The sequence below is a fragment of the Nomascus leucogenys genome, chromosome X (assembly GCF_006542625.1).
Source record: "Nomascus leucogenys isolate Asia chromosome X, Asia_NLE_v1, whole genome shotgun sequence".
Classification (NCBI taxonomy): Eukaryota; Metazoa; Chordata; class Mammalia; order Primates; family Hylobatidae; genus Nomascus; species Nomascus leucogenys.
Window position 1 is genome coordinate 86,968,569 of NC_044406.1, and position 20,942 is coordinate 86,989,510.

Sequence of the window (20,942 nt, forward strand, 5' to 3'; positions counted from 1 at the left end):
CCCATTTTTCTTGTACTGAATCTCATTCTTTTTCTTCCATATTAACATTCCACTAATATCATATGTATTTATTTATTATTAAAGACTGAATTATTGAGATTCTCAAATTAAGTCTCAATATCATTGATTTAATTTTCTACACAGTTATAACTTTTAAGGCCTTCAATACACATCTTAGTACTCACGTAGTTTTCTTAAATTCCTTCCTATTTTCATCTTAATCAGTTGTCTATTCATCTTAGATTTTTCTTTCCATTTTGGTTTCTACTCCCTTTTCAGGGGCCTTGAATGTATTTTATTTTGATGGAGACTGTAACATTCTTCTACTTTTTTTTCTGGTTCTTAAATTTAAGTTATTTACAAAACTCATTTTTTACCCTTTAAGTCCTTAGAAAAGTAAACATTTTTTTCATAGGTTTCATGTTGTTTTGGTATTGTTGTTATGCTATTTTCTTCTCAACTCATTCCCAAATAAAACTACTATTATATAGTCCTAATAGTGGACATTACTTGGTTGCACACTCATTTTGCTTAGCAGTAGGAAAATACCTTTTTTAGATCTGTATTAGGAAGTAAGTTAGATGTGTCCAACTTCTCATGCAATTTTTAGTCATTCATGTATTATACTGAAAAAAAAAATTTCTGCCTCCATTGACTGGGTCTCTGATACCCTAAAAAATGACTCTAATCAAAAACACTGTCCCCGGTACACATCTTTCTCCTGGCTTTTCTTGTCATTGTGTCTTTTCCACACCACACCTCCAACATGGGTTAGCATATATCATCTGAGAATCTAAGATGCAAGATGCCTGATTACTTTCTCCCTTTACTAACAGCTCAATTGTTTTACTTCAGTCAATGAATTTTGATGGCAGATTCATGGGAAACAAAAATGTGGCTTCTTCAAAGACCGTATGCATCAAAGTTATGGTGTGTTATTGATACAGACCTAATGTAGCTAACAGAATGATTTTTCTAAAACATTGCTTTCATCATATTTTACCCTATTCAAATACTTACAAGACAAAATCTAATTCTCTTGGTTTGACATTCACAGGTCACCTGAATAAGAACAATTCATATCCATCTCAGCACTTTTACTTGTACTGCTCCTCTCCTTTCTCTCTGCCTACCCTTGCATTTTCAAGTCAAGCAACAAAGTCTATCATTGTTGGAAGGACTCTGTCTTTGAAAAGCCTAACACTTAATTTCCACACTCTATGCTTTGTAATCGGTAAGCTCCAGGAAAGCGGGTACTGTGCATAACTTGTTCTTTTTTTCTTTTGATGCTGTCTTATTTTCCAAAGCCTAAAAAGCCATGTCTTACACTCATTTCTATCTTAAAGATATGCCATAACATAATTCTTATACGGAGTTGTCAACAAATTCTTGTTAACTATATGGATAGTTATTGATTGATTGAATGAATGCCTCTGTCATAGAATCTGAAGACTTTTCATATTATGTATTTATGAGAAGTAACCTATACCTAACCTCCTTCTTCATTCACCTCCTATAGATTAATATCGTTAGTCAAGTGGCATTTTTTCTATAATTAAAATAACATTTCAGGAAAGATAAATTTATAATTATATGGACCTATTGGAATTGATAAGTTGTACCTTAGTATTGGAAATGTGAAAACAAAAGGGAAAATGTTTCAATTTGTATGGAGAAAATATGTATGGTATATTACATGCTTAAGAAATATATCTGAAAATTTCTCAAGTAAAAGGATCAGTTTTGTTGATGCTTTCTATTTTAGAATAGTTAAAAAACCGTAATATGTTTTTATAAAGTGTGCTCTGAAGTGTTCCCCAAATCTGATATTTGCTACTAACAGAATATGTGACCTCAGGCAAGTCAGAGAACTTCTACGAGTTCAGTTTTATTATTTATAAAGTGCATATACTGACCAGCCTCACAGGGTTTTATGAGGATCAATTGAAATAATAAATGCAAAATAACTTTGTTAAGTATTATTTAAATATAAGAGGATATTAACATTCCCAATAAATGGCCAAAAAGAAATCTACTCAGTAAAACACAATGAAAAGATCTGAAAAGAGATGTGAGGTCAAATGTTATGTCATACCTTTTTAAAATCTTGAATGGCAAGAGATAAGAAGTCTATTAATTTAGAGTTGCCAGATAAAATACAGTATGGCCAATTAAATTTAAATATCAGATAAACAAAACATATGTGTTTCAGTATAAGTAAATTATACATATGGGCTCTTGCCTCCAAAGCATATTAAAGACACTGCTAAATATTTGTCAATTAGGAATGTGATTACTATGGAATCATAACAAACTAGTTATCTTTTCCTACCACTTGTTACTGATGTTGAAGAAGGAACATAAAAGGAGATTGAACATAAGTTAAAGATTGAGGAAATAATATGTTTTTCAGCTTAAGTGCAGCAAATATTGGTGTTCCATTATTTTATTTTAATTTGTGTGAATTCATAGAACATCAAACATATCTATGTTCAAGTAGGAGAACATAATCACTTATCAAAGTTTAATATAAGTGATTTCTCCTTCATTCCCTCTTTTAGATTTTCCAATATGGCATATGTAATTGTAAGTAATCATTGCATGTCTATGGTGGTTTTATAGTACCTTAGAACTAAGAATGGTCCTGAGAGTAGATGAATTATTCTAAAAGAACTGATATAATCCTAATAAACTTAGTGAAAGGAAGAGAACAAACGATTGATAACAAATGGACAAAACAGACTGACGTTAAAAACAAAGTCACACCAATTAATTTAGTTTATCAATTATAAATTATTGTGTTAGAATAAAAGACGTAAAAAACATTAGGGCAATATAGGGGAAATTTTTTGTTCATGTGAAGGTATTAAGTAAATTTTCACCTTCCATCACTACCATCTTCTTAACTCATAAATTTCATTTTAAAATTCTTTCTGCCAAGCCAGCCAGTATCTTGTCTAAAATGATATGCTTCTTTTCTTATGTGCACTTCCTTTATGAGAGTTCATCTTAAGGCACAGTTTTAAAAGAAATATGTCTTTGACAAATCTAAAAGCTTGACTGTCAACTTAAAATTCACTTCTCTCTTCGAAAGCTAAAACATGAATGAAAGAAAGAAGTTAACATCCCAAGGTCTTAATTTTCTGTATATAATTTATAAATTACTTAAAGGCTAAAGATTCTATGTTTCTACAAGATTTATTATTTATTTTCCAAATGGATTACAAAACCCTTGGAAGGTTGTTCTCTAGGCCTCGTATATATATTCAATCCAGGAAGATAGCACAACTTTGAGTTAACCATGTTAAGTCTATATACATCTGCTTCTGTATCCCACAGGAGAAATTTTCTAAACCACTCCATATAGATTTAATTTCATGAATGATGGTTTCTTCCACTATTTATTATCTCCACTCTTACTGCCTATAAATTCTTTGGTAAGTTAATTAAGATCTCTTAGTCTGCATTCCCACAAGTAAAATGGGACCCCCGAATGACTCAGTATCTCCATGACCCAACTTCATATTCCCTCAGGAGAAAAGGTCATTGACTGACTCCAGTCTAAGCAATGTAGTACTAATTTCTTCAGCATAGTGCCATGTAGGTTTGTGGAGGAAGTTATCAAACATTCAGAAGATTTGACTCAAATATCTCAATCTTAGTGGCTTCTCAAAGCATGCCCCAGTGCACACATCTTTTTCAGATTGTCCTTGTAAGTGGAATGTTTTCACTAAGTGCATTTGTATAGGGCACTCTTTTAATGATTGATGCAGGAAATAAAAAAATTTGATTACTATATTAACATTGTAATGAATACCCCCACTTTCACATAAACAATATTATGTAATATACATATATACAATAGATATACTGTACATATGCAATTGCAATAAACATTTTCTCTTTATGTTCTTTAAGAACTGAAAATGTGAATATTCAGAAAAACCTTGGGAGTAGCCCACAGAAAGACTGAATACGTTAAGAATCTAATCTCATATGTGCATTTGCTATTATAGATGCATTCACTTACTCACGCATAAATAAAAGCAGAATTTTCTATGTGCAGAACCCACTGCATTTTTTGAGTTTAAGTAAGTGAAAAATAAAGTCAACATTTCATACAAAGCATCTCTTTCCAAGAGCTGAATATTATGTATTTTGAATTGCCTTTTATATTTTGTTAAATTGGTGATTTTAAATGAAGATAACCTCATAACTTTTATTATCCAATTAACCACATTGTAGGCTATTAAAATCAAATATGTACATATTCAAATGCACACAGGATGACACATACTTTCTCTGTGCAGGTGACAGATGGCTTTTACTAATATTAAAAATTATTAACATGTCAAGTAAATTAGCAAACTTTCAGCAACATTTTTATTTCTTTAGCTTATTATTCTATTGTCTCTTAGAAGTACTGACCTGGAGCAACTTCCTAATCTTCTTGTCTATTCTGGAGTAGTGAGCCTTTGTTTACAAGCCAATACAAATGCTTCTATTTATGTATAAAGTCAGGTGTCAATCATTTCAGGTCACATACACTTTCCTATACTCAGGAAAGTTTGGCCACCTGAGTTTTGTTTCTAACTAAAGATGAATTTAACATTTATAAACATACAGTCAATACCTTCACACAATATATTCATATTATTTTGTCCCATTCTGTACCTATAATCAGTCATTCCAGTCACAAACATAAGAAAAAATCACCAGTGACTATTAAAGTTTGAAATATTTATTCTGTGTAAGACACTGTATTAGGCATTCTGGGACCTGCAAAGATAAAGTAAATATTTTCTACCTTCTTAAAGAAACACAGATAGTGTATAACTGGTAGGAGTCTGGATTCCCAAGAGAAGGAAGAGTTTGCTTCTAATAAAGAAAATTCTTGACTTAATTGAATTTTTAAAATAATTATAAGATATATCAAAATGCATAAAATAGATAATCATATATAAAGTATCCAATTTTACATCACCTATATTAAGCAGATGTTTTACTATTTTTGTTTCAGGTCTATCTAAAGATATATAAATCATTACAGGTGGACTAATGCCCTTTTGTGTTACTGATTCCAAATCACTTCCTTTAGAAGTAATCAATCACGAAACTTAAGGTGATGTGATCTTCCTGTTTACATTTTTATAATTTTCTACATAAATATGAATTCATAAACAGTATATGTATATTCATAATTGGTATATACAACCACAATATTTACATAACGAATCATATTTATTTTCATAATTTGATGTTTTACTCAATTTTTTTTTTTTTAGATTTGGGGGTAAAAGTGCAGTTGTATTACATGGATATGTTGTTGCCTAGTAGTGAATTCTGACCTTTCAGTGTACATCATCTGAATATTATTCATTGTTCCAAATGGATAATATTTTATCTATCACCTCCACCACCACAGTCCCATCTTTTGGTGTCTCTAATGACTATTATACTGTTATGTCCACGTGTACTCATTGTTCAGCTTTCACTTGTAAGTGAGAACATGCAGTTTTTGACATCCTGTTTCTAAGTTATTTCATTTAAGATAATGGCCCCCAGTTCCACTGCTGTTGCTGAAAAAGACATAATTTCATTATTTTTTATAGTTGAGTAGTGTTCCATGGTGTGTGTGTGTGTATACACACTTGACATTTTTAATCCAGCCATCTGTTGATGGATCCTTAGGTTGAGTCCATGACTATGTTATTGTGAAGAGTGCTATAATAAACATACTAGTGCAGATGTCTTTTTGATATAATGTCTTCTTTTCCATGAGTAGATACCCAGTAATTGAATTGCTGAATTGAATGGTAGTTCTATTTTTAGTTCTTTGAGAAATATCCATACTGTTTTCCATAGAAGTTGTATTAATTTACATTCCCACCAACAGTGTATAAGCATTCCCTCTTCTCCATATTCTTCCCAACTTCCGTTATTTTTTTGACTTTTTTACAATAGCCATTCTGACTGGCGTTAAGATGGTATCTCCTCATGGTTTTAATTTGCATTTCTCTGATGATTAAGGATGTTGAGCATTTTTTTTAATTAACTTTAAGTTCTGGGATACATTTGCAGGTTTGTCACATAGGTATACATGTGCCATGGTAGTTTGCTGTACCTGTCCACCCATCATCAAGGTTTTAAGCCCCACATGCATTAAGTATTTGTCCTAATGCTCTCCCTCCCCATGCCCCTCAACCCCTGACAGGCCCCAGTATGTGATGTTCGCCTCCCTGTGTCCAAGTGTTCTCATTGTTCAACTCCTAATTATGAGTGAGAACGTGCGGTGTTTGGTTTTCTGTTCCTGTGTTAGTTTGCTGAGAATGATGGTTTCCAGCTTCATCCATGTCCCTGCAAAGGACAGAAACACATTGTTTTTTTGGCTGCATAGTATTCCATGGTGTATACGTGCTGCATTTTCTTTATCCAGTCTATCATTGATGGGCATTTGGGTTGGTTCCAAGTCTTTGCTATTGTAAATAGTGCTGCAATAAACATATGTGTGCATGTGTCTTTATAGTAGAATGATTTATAATCCTCTGGGTATGTACCCAGTAATGGACTTGCTGGGTCAAATGGTATTTCTACTTCTAGATCCTTGAGGAATCGTCACACTGTCTTCCACAATGGTTGAAATAATTTACACTCCCACCAACAGTGTAAAAGAGTTCCTATTTCTCCACAGCCTCACCGGCATCTGTGGTTTCCTGACTTTTTAATGATCACCATTCTAACTGGCATGAGATATCTCATTGTAGTTTTGATTTGCATTTCTCCAATGATCAGTGATGATGAGCTTTTTTTCATATGTTTGTGAGCTGCATAAATGTCTTTTCTGGAGAAGTGTCTGTTCATATTCCTTCCCCCACTTTTTGATGGGGTTGTTTGTTTTTTCTTGTAAATTTGTTTAAATTCCTTGTAGATTTCGGATATTAGACCCTTGTCAGATGGATAGATTACAAAAATTTTCTCCCATTCTGAAGGTTGACTGTTCACTCTGATGATAGTTTCCTTTGCTGTGCAGAAGCTCTTTAGTTTAATTAGATCCCATTTGTCAAGTTTGGCTTTTGTTGCAATTGCATTTGGTGTTTTAGTCATTAAGTCTTTGCCCATTCATATGTCCTCAATGGTATTGCCTAGGTTTTCTAATAGGGTTTTTATGGTTTGGGGTTTTACATTTAAGTGTTCAATCCATCTTGAGTTAATTTTTTTATAAGGTGTAAGGAAAGGGTGGAGTTTCTGTTTTCTGCATAGGGCTAGCTAGTTTTCCCAACACCGTTTATTAAATAGCGAATCTTTTCCTCATTGCTTGTTTTTGTCAAGTTTGTCAAAGATCAGATGGTTGCAGATGTGTGGTGTTATTTCTGAGGCCTCTATTCTGTTCCATCGGTCTATATATCTGTTTTGGTACCAATACCGTGCTGTTTCAGTTACTGTAGCTTTGTTGTATAGTTTGAAGCCAGATGGCATGATGCCTCCAGCTTTGTTATTTTTGCTTAGGATTGTCTTGGCTATATGGGCTCTTCCTGGGTTCCATATGAAATTTAAAGTAGTTCTTTCTAATTTTGTGAAGAAAGTCAATGGTAGCCTGATGGAAATAGCATTGAATCTGGGCAGTATGGCCATTTTCATAATATTGATCTTTTCCATCCATGAGCATGGAATTTTTTTCCATTCATTTGTGTCTTTTCTTATTTCCTTGAGCAGTGGTTTGTAGTTCTCCTTGAAAAGGTCCTTCACATCCCTTGTAAGTTGGATTCGCAAGTATTCTATTCTCTTTGTAGCAATTGTGAATGGGAGTTCACTCATGATTTGACTCTCGGCTCGTCTATTTCAGGTGTATAGAAATGCTTGCGATTTTTGCACATTGATTTTGGTTCCTGAGACTTTGCTGAAGTTGCTTATCAGCTTAAGGAGTTTTTGGGCTGAGATGATGGGGTTTTCTAAATATGCAAATCATGTCATCTGCAAACAGAAACAATTTGACTTCTTCTCTTCCTATTGAATACCCTTTATTTCTTTCTCTTGTCTGATAGCCCTGGCCAGAACTTCCAATATTACGTTGAATAGGAATGGTGTTAGAGGGCATCCTTGTCTTGTGCTGGTTTTCAAAGGGAATGCTTCCAGCTTTTGCCCATTCAGTATGATACTGGCTCTGGATTTGTCATAAATAGCTCTTATTATTTTGAGATATGTTCCATCAATACCTAGTTTATTGAGAGTTTTTTGCATGAAAGGGTGTTGCATTTTATCAAAGGCATTTTCTGCATCTATTGAGATAATCATGTGTTTTTTGTCATTGGTCCTGTTTATGTGATGCACTACATTTATTAATTTGTGTATGTTGAAGCAACCTTGCACCCCAGGGATAAAGCCAACTTGATTGTGGAGGATAAGCTTTTTGATGTGCTGTTGGATTCAGTTTACCAGTATTTCGTTGAGTATTTTTGCATCACTGTTCATCTGGAATATTGGCCTGAAGTTTTCTTGTTTTGTAGTGTCTTTGCCAGTTTAGGTATCTGGATGATGCTGGTCTCATAAAACGAGTTATGGAGGAGTCCTTCTTTTGTATTGTTTGGAATAGTGTCAGAAGGGATGGTACCAGCTCCTTTTTGTACCTCTGGAAGAATTCAGCTGTGAATCTGTCTGGTCCTGAGCTTTTTTTGGTTGGTAGGCTATTAATTACTGCCTCAATTTCAGAACATTTTATTGGTCTATTCGGGGATTTGACTTCTTACTGGATTAGTCTTGGGAGGGTATATGTGTCCAGAAATAACACAGGAATAACTTCTAGGTTTTCTAGTTTATTTGTGTAGAAGTGTTTATAGTATTCTCTAGTGGTAGTTTGTATTTCTGTGGGATAAATGGTGATATCCCCTTTATCATTTTTTATTGTCTCTATTTGATTCTTCTCTCTTTTCTTCTTTATCAGTCTGGCTAGTGGTCTATTTTGTTAATCTTTTAAAAAAACAGCTCCTGGATTCATTGAGGTTTTGATGGCTTTTTTTGTGTCTCTATCTCCTTCAGTGCTGCTCTGATCTTCTTAGTTATTTCTTGTCCTCTGCTAGCTTTTGAAATTGTTTGCTCTTGCTTCCCTAGTTCTTTTAATTGTGATGTTAGCGTGTCGATTTTAGATCTCTTCAGCTTTCTGATGTGGGCATTTAGTGCTAAAAATTTCCCTCTTAACACTGCTTAAGCTGTGTCCAGAGATTCTGGTATGTTATCTCTTTGTTCTCTTTGGTTTCAAAGAACTTATTTATTTCTGCCTTAATTTCTCTATTTACCCAGCAGTCATTCAGGAGCACATTGTTCAGTTTCCACGTAATTGTGCAGTTTTGAGTGAGTTTCTTAATCTTGAGTTCTAATTTGACTGCACTATGGTCTGAGACATGGTTTTTTATTAAGTCTGTTCTTTTGCATTCGCTGAGGAGTGTTTTAGTTACAATTATGTGGTCGATTTTAGAATAAGTGCTATGTGGTGTAGAGAAGAATGTATATTCTGTTGATTTGGAGCGGAGAGCTCTGTAGATGTCTATTATGTTTGCTTGGTCCAGAGCTGATTTCAAGTACTAAATATCCTTGTTAATTTTCTATCTCATAGATCTGTCTACTATTGACAGTGGGGTGTTAAAGTCTCCCACTATTATTGTATGGGAGTCTAAGTCTCTTTGTAGCTCTGAGAACTTGTTTTATGAATCTGGGTGCTCTTGTATGGATTACATATATATTTAGTTAGTTCTTCTTGCTGCATTGATCCCTTTACAATTATGCAATGCCTTCTTTGTCTTTTTTGATCTTTGTTGGTTTAAAGTCTGTTTTATCAGAGACTAGGATTGCAAACCCTGCTTTTTTTTGCTTTCCATTTACTTGGTAAATATTCCTTCATCCTTTTATTTTGAGCCTATGTGTGTCTTTGCACATGAGACGAGTTTCCTGAATACAACACAACAATGGGTCTTGACTCTTTATATAAATTGCCAGTCTGTGTCTTTCAATTGGGGGCACTTAGCCCATTTGCATGTAACATTAATATTGTTATGTGTGAATTTGATCTTGTCATGATGATGCTGGCTAGTTATTTTGCACATTAGTTGATGCAGTTTCTTTTTTTTTCTTTTTTTTTAATTATACTTTAAGTAAGTTTTAGGGTACATGTGCACAATGTGCAGGTTTGTTACATATGTATCCATGTGCCATGTTGGTGTGCTGCACCCATTAACTCATCATTTAGCATTAGGTATATCTCCTAATGCTGTCCCTCCCCCCTCCCCCCACCCCACAACAGTCCCCGGAGTGTGATGTTCCCCTTCCTGTGTCCATGAGTTCTCATTGTTCAATTCCCACCTATGAGTGAGAACATGCAGTGTTTGGTTTTTTTGTCCTTGCGATAGTTTACTGAAAATGCTGGTTTCCAGTTTCATCCATGTCCCTACAAAGGACATGAACTCATCATTTTTTATGGCTGCATAGTATTCCATGGTGTATATGTGCCACATTTTCTTAATCCAGTCTATCGTTGTTGGACATTTGGGTTGGTTCCAAGTCTTTGCTATTGTGAATAGTGCCGCAATAAACATACGTGTGCATGTGTCTTTATAGCAGCATGATTTATAGTCCTTTGGGTATATACCCAGTAATGGGATGGCTAGGTCAAATGGTGATGCAGTTTCTTCATAGTGTTGTTGGGCTTTATATTTTGGTGTGTTTTTACAGGGGCTGGTACCAGATTTTCCTTCCCATATTTAGTTCTTCCTTCAGGAGCTCTTGAAATTTTTGCTGCCAGCACAGCAGTCTGAAGTGGACCTGGGACAATTGAGCTTGGTCGGGGAGGGGCATCCGACATTGCTGAGGCTTCCGTAGGCAGTTTTCCCCTGACAGTCTTAAGGAGCGGGGGAAATTCGGACTGGGTGGAACTCACCACAGTGCAGCAAAGTGGCTGTGGCCAGACTGCCTTTCTAGATTCTTGCTCACTGGGCAGGGCATCTCTGAAAGAAAGGCAGCAGTCCCAGTCAGGGGGCTTATAGATAAAACTCCCAACATCCTGGGACAGAGCACCTGGGGGAAGGGAGGGCAGTGGGCGCAGCTTCAGTGGACTTAAACATTCCTGCCTGCCATCTTTGAAGACAGCAGCAAATCCTGACAAGGAGGATTCTTCTAGCACAGTGCTCGAGCTCTGCTAAAGGACAGACTGCCTCCTCAAGTGGGTCCCTGACCCCCATGCCTCCTGACTGGGACAGACTTCCCAGCAGGGGTCAACAGACACCTCATACAGGGGAGCTCTGGCTGGCATCAGACTGGTGCCCTTCTGGGATAAAGCTTCTAGAGGGAGGTGCAGGCAGCAATCTTTGCTGTTCTGCAGCCTCCACTGGTGATACCCAGGCAAACAGAGTCTGGAGTGTACCTCCAGCAAACTCCAGCAGACCTGCCATAAGAGAGGACTGACTGTTTGTTAGAAGAAGAACTAACAAACAGAAAGCAATAACATCAGCTTCAACAAAAAGGACACCCACACAAAAACCCCATCCACAGGTCATCAGCCTCAAAGATCAAAGGTAGATGAATCCACGAAGATGAGGAAAAAACGGCACAAAGATCCTGAAAAATTCCAAAAACCAGAATGCCTCTTCTCCTCCAGGTGATCATAACTCTTCTCCAAGCGCACAAAACTGGATTGAGAATGAGTTTGACCAATTGACAGAAGTAGGCTTCAGACAGTGGATAATAACACTCCTCTCTGATAAAGGAGTATGTTCTAACCCAATGCAAGGAAATTAAGAACGTTGATAAAAGGTTACAGGAACTGCTAACTAGAATAACCAGTTTAGAGAAGAACATAGATGATCTGATAGAGCTGAAAAACACAGCACGAGAACTTCGTGAAGCATACACAAGTATCAATAGCAGAATCGATCAAGTGGAAGAAAGTATATCAGAGATTGAAGATCAACTTACTGAAATAAGTTGTGAAGACAAGAGTAGAGATAAAAGAATGAAAAGGAATGAACAAAACCTCCAAGAAATATGGGCCAATGTGAAAAGACCAAACCTACGATTGATTAGGGTCCCTGAAAGTGACAGGGAGAATGGAACCAAGTTGCAGAAGGCGCACCAGGATATTATCCAGGAGAACTTCCCAACCTAGCAAGACAGGCCAACATTCAAATTCAGGAAATACAGAGAACACCACTAAGATGCTCCTCGAGAAGAGCAACACCAAGACACATAATCATCAGATTTTCCAAGGTTAAAACTAAGGAAAAAATGTTAAGGGCAGCCAGAGAGAAAGGTCAGGTTACCTACAAAGGGAGTGCCCATCAGAATAGCAGATCTCTCTGCAGAAATCCTACAAGCCAGAAGAGAGTGGGGGCAATATTCAACATTCTTAATAAAAAAAAGAATTTTCAACCCAGAATTTCATAACCAGCCAAACTAAGCTTCATAAGCAAAGGAGAAATAAAATCCTTTCCAGACAAGCAAATGTTGAGGGATTTTGTCACCACCAGGCCTGTCTTACAAGAGCTCCTGAAGGAAGCACTAAATATGGAAAGGAAAATCCAGTACCAGCCCCTGCAAAAACACACCAAAATATGAAGGCTAACAACACTTTGAAGAAACTGCATCAACTAATGTGCAAAATAACCAGCTAGCATCATGATGACAGGATTAAATTCACACAGATTTGGTTGTCTTTTATTTATTTCACTTGTCTGATTTATCTGGCTAGAATTTCAGGTACTATGTGAATAGGAGTGGTGAAAGTGAGCATCCTTGTCTTATTGATGTATAGTTTGATTCCATTATTGTTCAAGAACAACATTCTGTATGGTTTCAATACTTTTAAATTTAAGTGTTTTTTTATTTCAATTATTTGAAGTTTAAGACTTTTTTTTGGTAATTACTCAGACTATGGTCTATTGGGGTGAATGTCCCATGGACATTTGATATATATTCTGCTATTGTTGGGTGGAATGCTCAATGTGATTTTGTTTATATGTTCTATATGCTTTCTGACATTTTTGTGTAATAATTCTATCGATTACCAAGAAAATAATGTTGTAGACATAAACATAATTGTGAATTCAACTACCTACCTTTCAGCTCTATCAGCTTTCGCTTCATGTATGTTAAAGCTCCATTGTTTGGCACACACACACATTTAGGTTTTGTTTAACTTCTTGATGTATTGATCTTCTCATCATAACTGAATATACCTCTTTGTCTCTAGTAATTTTCTGTGACTTAATATTTCTGTTATAAATATTAATGTAGTCAGTTCTGTTGTCATTTGATAAATGTGTCCATAGTATATAATTTTTAATCATTTTACTTTTAATTGCTCAATGTCATTCTATTTGAAGTGAGTTTCTTCTAGACACCATAAGTTTGGGCTATGTTGTTTTTATTCTGTCTAAAAATCCAGTTTGTTTTTTTATTTTTGGTATAGACCATTTGCATGTTAAATAATTATTGATATGTTAGGCTTAATTATATTATTTTATTATTAATTTTCTGTTTGTTTCCTGTTCCTTTCTTTTTTCTCTTGCTTATCTGTGAGTTTCATGAACGTATTTTTAGGATTCCATCTTGATATATTTATAGTATTTTTGAGTATATCCCTTTGTCTACTTTTCTTAATGGTTGTTCTGTGTATTAGAAAATACATATATAAACGTAGTGGACTGAATATTTGTATCCCTCTAAAATTCATATATTAAAATCTTAACCCAAAAATGATGGTATTAAGAGTTAGAACTTTAGGTATTAATTATCTCATGAGGGTTCCATCCTTATTAATGGGATTAGTGCTCTTATGAAAGGGACTCCATGGAGTTTCCTTGGCCTCTTTGTACCATGTGAGGATGCATAGAGAATCAGTTGTCTGTAAACCAGAAGAGGGCCTTGAATAAAGGAAAACATCCAAATGACCATCTCAATGGAAGCAGAAAACTGAATTGACAAAATCCAACATTGTTTCTTGATAAAAACACTCAACAATCTAGTGATAAAATGGAACTGATTTAACATGATAAAAAGCATCTAAAAATCCCCTACACTAGCAACATATCTAATGGCAAAAAAACCTGAAATTTTCCCCTAATATTAGAAAAAAGACCAATATGTAAAAAAAAAGATTTTACCCTAGAAATGTATAATCTGAAAATAAAATTATATTTCCATTTACAAACAAAAAAATTTTGAGTTAAATTTAACAAAAGAATGGCAAGATATATGCTGAAGACTATAAAACATCACTGAACAAAATTGTGAAACATGAGTAAATTAAAAGACATCCCATGTCTTTAGATTGAAAGACTTGCTATTATTAAAATGACAATACTCTAAAAATAGAAGTACAGATTCTGTACAATCTCAGTGAATATCCTAACTGTACTTTTTGTAGACATTGTAAAGCTCATCATAAAATTCATATGGATATACAAGAGACCCAGAATAGTCAAAAAAACTTGAAAAAAATGGAGAACCTACACTTCCTGATTTCAAAACTTACTACACAAAGCTACAGTAATCAAAATCATAAGGGAAATGCAAATCAAAACCACAGTAATATACCATTTAACATTTGCTAGAATGGCTAGAATAAAAAAGACAGACAATGGCAACTTTGGGAAAATATGTGGAAATTAGAAACCTGACACTTTGTTGGTGGAAATGTAAAGTATTATAGACACTTTTACATGAATTCTCTTAGCAGCACTATTCATAAAAGCCAAAAAGTGTTAATCTGTCAACTGATGAAAGAATCAACTGTAGTTTATCCATACAAGTGAATATTATTAAGCAATGCAAAGAATGAAGTAATGATATACACTACATGATTAACCCTTTGAAATACTATGCTAAATGAAAGAAACTAGACATAAAGGGCAATATATTTCATGACTCTATTTATATAAAATACCGAGAATAACTACATGTATATATATAGAAAATAGATTCATGGTTGCCACAAACTAGGTGGATGGGGGAATTTATCAACAGCTATTAATGAGTATAAGTTTCTTTGTGGAATGATGAAAATATTTTAGAAATATGTGACGGCAATAGTTGCTTTGTGACTATACTCAAAACCAATAGGCTGGGCACAGTGGCTCATGCCTGTAATCCCATGACTTTCGGAAGCCGAGGTGGGTGAATCACTTGAGATCAGGAGTTCAAGACCAACCTGGCAAACGTGGAGAATCCCCGTCTCTACTAAAAATACAAAAAATTAGCCAGGCATGATGGTGGGCACCTGTAATCCCAGCTACTTGGGAGGCTTCCCATGGCTGGAAATGGGGTTTCCTTTGGCTTCCTGCCACTTCCAGGTGGGCCATCACTCCCCCACCACTTTTCTTCATTCTCCATGGGTCAGGTGGTTTACTTAGTCATTCTCAATGCAAGAATCTGATATTTCAGTGGAAGGCACTAAATTCACTTGCCCCTTTTCATTCCTCTCCATGAGTACCATGGACCACAGCTGCTTGTAATCAATCAGCCATCTTTGATCTATGCAAGAAAAAAATTAAATATTTTGAAGAAATAAACAAGGTCATTGAGAAATATGGGAATATGTAAAGCAACCAAACCTATGAAATATTGGCATTTCTAAGAGAAAAGAAGAAAAAGTAAATAAGCTGAAAACCACATAACAAGCCAAGAAATTTTCACTAGAGAGGTAGGTAGACACTCAGATAGAAGAAATCCAGAGAGCACCTGCGATATACTATTCAAAATGAACATTAAAAGGCACAGAGTAGCAAGTTGGATTAAAAAACAGACCAATTCATCTACTATCTTCAAGAGACCCATGTTACACATAATGACACTCACAAGCTCAATGTAAAGGGTGAGATAAAGATCTGCTAAAGAAATGAAAACCAAAAAAAAAAAGCAGGCATCAATATTCTTGTATTAGATGAAACAGACTTTAAACCAACAACAGTAAAAAAAAAAATGTGTGGAGGAAAGGACATTGCATAATGATAAACTGTTCAATTAAACAAGAAAACTAAACTTTCCTAAATATATATGCACCCAATATTGAACCACACAGGTTCATAAATCAAATACTTTTAGAACTCAGAAAAGGGTCAGTCAGCCACACAATAATAGTGGCGGGGAATTCAACACCTTATTGACAGTGTTAGAAAATCATGGAAGAAAAAACAAATAAATTTTGAAATTAAATTTGACACTTAACCAATGAGACCTAATAGACATTTACACACTACTTCTCCCTTCAACTACAGAATATAAATTTTTCTCATCTTCATATGGAACATACTCCATAATTGACCACAAGTTCAACCATAAAGCAAGTCTTAATAAGTGAAAAAAGTCAAAATTATACCAACTATATTTCCAGACCACAGTGGAAAAAAAAAAACAACAGAAAAACAACAACAACAACAACAAAATCTCACAAAATGACACAATTGCATAAACATTAAACAACTTGTTCCTGAACAGCTCTTGGGTAAACAATGAAATTAAGACACAAATCAAAAACATTATCTGCAATAAATAAGAAATAGAGAGACAACATACCAAAATCTCTGGGATGCAGCAAAACAGTGATAAGAGTAAAGATTTAAGGGCTAAACATGTACCTCAAGAAGTTAGCAAGATCCGTAATAAATTATCTAACATTTATACCTAGAAGAACTGGGAAAAACAAGAACAAAATCACTAAAAGCTAGCAGAAGAAAAACAACTAAAATCAGAGCAGAACTGAATGAAATTAAGACACAAATATTCATACAAACAATCAACAAAACCAAAACATTGTTCTTTGAAAGGATAAACAAGATCAATAGAACACTACCTACATTAGCAAACAAAAGAGAGAGAAAATTCAAATAAGTACAATCAGAAACCACAAAGGTGACATTGTAAATTATCCCAAAGAAATAGGAAAGATCCTCGGAGACTATGACGAACACCTCTATGCACGCAGAGTAGAAAATCTAAAAGAAATGGATAAATTCCTGGAAACACATAACTTTTGATGATTGACTCAGAAAGAAATCGGAATCTTGAAGAGACCAATACTAGGTCCTAAAATTGAATTAGTAATAAAATATCTACAACCAAAAAAAATAGCCCAGGACTAGATAGATTCATAGGTAAATTCTACAAGACATACAAAGAAGAGCTACTACCCATCTTCCTGAAACTATTCCAAAAATTTGAGAAGGGACTCCTCCCTAACTCATTCTACAATTCCAGCATCACTCTGATACAAAAACTTGGCAAGGTACAACAAAGAAAGAAAACTACAGACCAATATCTCTCATGAATATAGACACAAAAATTATTGAGAAGGTACTAGTAAAATGAATCAAATAGCCCATCGAAAAGTTAATTAATTTACCATGATCAAGTAGGCTTCATACCTGTCATGCAATGTTGGTTCACCATACTCAAATCAATAAATGAGATTCACCACAGGAACAGAATTAAAAAGCCAAACAATACGATTACCTCAAAAGACAGAGAGAAAGCTTTCAATAGAACCTAACATCCCTTCATGATTAAAACCCTAAAATAACCCTAGGCATCAAAAGAACATATCTCAAAATAGTAAGAACCATCTATCACAAACCCACAGCAAACCTTATATTGGAAAGGCAAAAGTTAAAAACATTCCCCTTGGGAACTGGGACAAGACAACTATGCCTACTCTCACTACTCCTGTTTAACATAGTACTGGAGGTACTAGCCAGAACAGTCTCTCAAGAGAAAGAAATAAAAGGCATGCAAACATGAAAAAAGAGTCAAACTATCTGTTTTCATGGATGATATGATTTTATTCCCCCAATATTCTAAAAGCTCTGCCAAATGGCTCCTGGAACTGACAAATGTCTTCAGTAAAATTTCAGAATACAAACCATACTAAAATGTGTAGCAATTATATACAGAAATAACATTCAAGCTGAGTGCCAAGTCATGAATGCAAACCCATTTGTAATAGCCACACAAAATATAAAATACCAAGGAATACATCTAACCAAGGAAGTGTAAAATCTCTACAAGAAGAACTAAGAAACACTCCTCAAAGAAATCAGAAATGACACAAACAAATGGAAAACATCCATGCACGTGGATTAGAAGAATCAATATTATTAAAATGCCCATAATGCCAAAAGCAATCTATAGATTCAATGCAATTCCTATCAAGAACCAACATCATTTTTCCTAGAACTAGAAATAACTATTCTAACATTCAAATTTTAGAGCATTTCATAATTTGAATATTTTATATTTCACAATTAGAATATTTCATGATTAGAATATTCATAATTTGAATAGCCAAAGTAATTCTAAGCAAAAAGAACAAAGCCAGAGATATCACATTACCTGACTTCGAACTATACTCCAAGACTACAGTACCATAACAGCATGGTACTGGTACAGAAACAGACACATAGAACAAAGGAACAGAATAGTAAACCCGGAAATAAAGCCACACACAACCATCTGATCTTCAACAAAGTCAATAAAAACAAGTAAGTGAGAAAGGATTCCTGATTTGATAAATGGTGTTGACATATCTAGCTAGCCATATGTAGATTAATGAAACTGGACACCTACCTTCCACGATATACAAAAATTAGCTCAATGTGTATTAGATATTTAAATGTAAGACCTCAAACTATAAAAATTCTAGAAGAAAACCTAGAAGAAAATTCTGGACATAAGAGTTAGGAAAGAATATTAAGACCTCAGAAGCAATTGCAATAAAAACAAAAATTCACAAGTGGAAACTAATTATACTAAAGAGATTTTGCACAGCAAAATAATCAACAGATTAAATAGACAACATACAGAATGGGGGAAAGTATTCAAAACTATACATATGGCAATGGTCTACTATCCAGAATCTATCAGGAACTTAATTTGATAAGCAAAAAACAACCCCATTAAAAAGTGGGAAAAGGAAACCAAGAGACGTGTCGCAAAAGAAAACTTGAGTGGCCAATAAACATATGAACAAATTGCTCCACATTACTAATCTTTAGAGAAATGCAAATCAAAATCACAATGATTGATATACCATTTCATACCAGTTAGAATGTCAATTATTAAAATTTCAAAAAACAACAGATTCTCACGAGGCTGTGCAGAAAAGAGAATGCTCATTACACTGTTGGTGGAAATGTAATTTAGTTCAGCCACTGTGTAAAGAAGTTGGGAGATTTCTCAAAGAACTTAAAAAGGAGCTACCATTAGACCTAACAATTCTAGTAATGGGTATATACCCAAAGAAAAATAGATAATTCTACCAAAATGACACATTCACTCATATGTACATTGCAGCACTAATCACGATACAAAGATATGGAATCAACCTAGGTGTCCATCAACAGTGAATTGGATAACTTTTGTATTGTTGATTTTAGTTTTGTTGTTTCAAGATAGTAGATTGGAATTATTGTTAGCATGCTTCTTGCACTTGGAAAGAAAAATAGTGTGTAGAGATTCACGCTGTGAACTTTTTTTCTCCAAGAAGGCACATGGATACTTAGGAAAACTGAAAGAAACCACAGACCCTTTGAAAGAAGTGACAGGCTACACCATGACCCATGGTGGAAAACTGTGAGTCCCCAGAGTGTGACAGGGAGAGGGTTTCCCTCTGTGTTATAAACTCACACTGGGGAACCTGCAATCCAGGCCATGGTGGAATGCCTTAACTCTACCTACCACCGGAGCTGAGTTAGTGGGCAGCGGGAAAAATATGTAAAGCAGTGGCATCGGGATGTGCTTTACATGCACTTCCAGACTCCAGTAGGGATATAGGAAAGCCATTTCTGATTCTACCTCACAGGGGACCTCATAGAGATTAGCTGCTAACTCATGCAGTGGTCACAGGTTGAGAGAAGTTTCTTATTGATATTCGTAATACAATCTTCAGTGGTGACAACCTCCCTTGGCCAGAACTAAGGACTGAACGAGAAGTGTGCTATAATCACAGGCACAGGAGCTGGGCACCAGTGCTTCATTGATAGACCTTGAGGGGCATGGCCTGAAAGCTATGGTTTCTGTCTCAGTGGGGGAAGGCTTACAGCCTGTGGAAGTTTGGAGTTCTGAGTGCAGGCTGACTGGAACCCAGCTAACTGCTCCTAGTAAGTTTGAGACCTGCCTAGCCAAGGTCATGGGAGTTAGGTGGGACTTACTGCCACCTGCTACCCTCTGCTGCCTATGCAGACTCTTATATGCAGCAGAATCATCTACAATCCTACCTGGAACATTACCCCAGCGTTGAGAGAACAGACCTTTGATTCTCATTGGAGCTGCTGTTCGTGCCCACATGTGGGTAGCCAGAGCATGTACTCACCTGACCCAGCACACATCTGGCGTTACTCCTTCACCCTGCTCAGTAGCTTAACAGAAAAGTCGGGGACTTTTGGAATTTCCATGGCCCTGTCCACTGCCCGAAACACCAGAATACCTCCCCTGAATAACATAAGGCAAGCACAAAACTCACCACTATCACCACAGCAAGTGCTCATTTGCAAGTGCCACCTCTCAGCTGGAGTACAACAGGCACAGTCCATTACAACATCTGCAGGCACAATAACACAGTGCCCAGAAAAGATAAATCTTTGGGGTGACCTCAGTTATTACCATTGCCTGCATCACCCTGGCTAACCAGGAGGTTTTGAGTCAGTCCACTTGACAAATGCAGTACTACTACAGCTGGGATTTTAGAAAGTCAACAAACCTTATAACCAAGGAAATGTCACAGAGTATACATCACTCCCTTGCCACTTCCATCAGAGTTGGTGCTGGTACCTGCTGCTGGGAGACTAGAGAACTAGTCACATAACTAAATCCCTTGCAGATGTTCTCCAGCACCAGCATGGTGTGTGGCAGCCTTACTGGGCAACTAGACCCAGAATATCAGCAGGATTCATAACAGTCTGGCCCTCAGG